Raw genomic sequence first — 2,500 nt, 5'->3', positions numbered from 1 at the left:
GAAATGGACGTAGACGTAGCGGATTCCAATAATTTCATTCGTTTTTTCTTTCTTTCTTGTTCCTTTTTTTTTTAACAACCTTCGATGTGGCCGGAAATGGGAGAGGAGAAAATTGCAGTGAGAATAATAGGAACATCTTCAGTGGATAAAGTGGGAGACAGAGAGACAAACAAAAAGACAGACTGATGAAGTGTGTGTGTGTGTGGGGGGGGGGATGATTATTTGTTTGTGGATGTGTGTGTGTTTGTGTGTGCAAGTGCTTGCGTGTGTATGAATATTCATGAGTACCAATTCGAGCCTGCATAAATTTTGTACTCAGGCATGCAGACACAGCCATGTACACACACACACACACACACATAACTAAACACACGTACGCACACACACACACACACACACACATATGCACAAGCCCACACGCTCACACACACACTCATATATATAAGTGTATACAAACACACACACACACACACACACACACACACACACACACACACACACACACACACACACACACACACACACACACACACACACACACATATATATATATATACGCACGCACGCACAAGACAACACAGAAAATAAAGACGAAAGCGAAGAGAAATACATAAAGACAGAAAAGCAAAGAAAGCAACGGCCAGAAAGGAGACGAGAAAACTAGATTGCGGACATTGCTCTAAGTGACACCCTTACGTTTCACTGCAATTTTCTTCCAAGGCGCCGCAGAATACCAAGTGCCGGGCCTGGATTTACAGCAAGGACGACTGTATTGCCAAGCAGCCATCACAGCTGACCGGTGGGAGGTGGGGGGGTGGGGTGGAGGGGGGGTGGGGGGGTGTGGGCGGGGGAGAGTGGAAGGGGGGGGATGTGGAGGGTGGAGAAGAAAGGTGGGTGGAAGGAAGTGGAAACAGGACGTGGGAGGAAGAAAAGGGTGTGGAGGAGAGGGTCGAAAAGGTGGGAGGCGGAGAGGTGGAATGAGGAAGAGGGTGGAGGCAGAGGGGGGGATGGTAGGGGGAGAGAGAAAGATTAAATCGGGAAGGGGAAGGTGATAATAGACGCAGGGTGTGGATGTAGAAAAGGGGAAGAAAGAGGGGGTGGAGAAGACTCAGAGAGGGGGAGGGGATGCTAGGAAGGATTGAAGAGACAGAATCAGGAAGAAGAGAGACGGGGAAATGAGTCAGAAAGGGGGGGGGGAGAGTCCTCGTTATTGTGAGGGAGATCACAGAAGAAGGAGAGGAGTAGGATAGGGGAGACAGAGAGGAAAGGAAGGAGGAGAAGAGTAAGAGGGAGTCAGAAATGGGATGGGAGGGTAAGGGCTGGGGAAGAAAATCGGTGTGAGACTTCGAAAGGGGAACAGACTGGGGAATTAGCGAAGAAAAGGCATAAATAGGGAAGGGAAAAACGTAAAGAGAAAAAGATGTAGGGGGATGGGGTCAGTGAGGGAAATATACGCAGTAGTGGTTGGCGTTGGACAAGAGGGGGCAGAAGGTAGTGAATAAAGATAAAAATGAAGATGTGAGTAAATGTAGATAACTATAATCATACAGATGACTGAGATAAATATACAGATAAGGTAGACAAAGATAACAACGATATAAATAAAGAAGATGAAGATGTAGATGACGGAGAGAAAGATAAAGACAAGGGGACGAAAGGGATGTAAGAAATAAACCAAAAATAAAGACAGATACATAGATAAAATATTTGAAGATCAATATGAAGGAGTAAGCAGGAAGTTCAAGAAAATTGAGATGATGGAAATGTGTAAGAAAAACATTCCGAAGGAACTAAGGAGGAAAAGGAAGAAGGAAGTAAGGAATCCCCCGGTAAATAAGGAAGGAAAGAAACAGGGAAGGAAGCAGAGAAGGAGAGAAGGAAGGAAATTAAGGAAGAATTACGTGGGTAAATCAGTATGCTAGGAAAGTAGGAAGGAAGGACAGATGAAAGTCAATATGATAGAAAGCAGCGAAGTGTAGGTAAATAAGATTATAATGAAGGATGAGAGACAGAAATACAAAAGTATGCAAATAAGGAAGGAGGAAAGAAGCACGCAAGAGAGGAAGAAAGGAAGGATGGAAGGAAGGAAGGATCTTGGGGAATAATAGTAAATCCGAACTTGGGGAGTGGGTGAGGAGGAGCGACGATTGGGGATTGGGGAATCAGGGGACTGGGGTCATCCTCAGAGTGGAGGGCGAGGAAACAGGGTTGGCTAACACTCCAGGGACTCCAGGGAAGAATTACAATGCTTTTCCAAGTTTGAGGATGACCTTGGGACCGCAGAGAAAGGGGTGGGTGGGAGGTGGGGGAAGAGGGGGAGATGGGGGGAGCGAGGGAGGGAGGGATCGAGGGAGAGGGGGAGGGAGGGACGAAGGGAGAGAGAGGGGGTGGGAAGGGAAAAGGAGAGGGAGAAGGAAGGATGGATGCAGGGAGGGAGGGAGGGAGCGGGAGCAGCATGCGGGAGAAGGAGGGAGGATAAGAGAGAGAGGGGGAGAAGGGG

The sequence above is a fragment of the Penaeus monodon genome, chromosome 13 (assembly GCF_015228065.2).
Source record: "Penaeus monodon isolate SGIC_2016 chromosome 13, NSTDA_Pmon_1, whole genome shotgun sequence".
Lineage (NCBI taxonomy): Eukaryota > Metazoa > Arthropoda > Malacostraca > Decapoda > Penaeidae > Penaeus > Penaeus monodon.
This window is presented reverse-complemented; position numbering follows the sequence as displayed.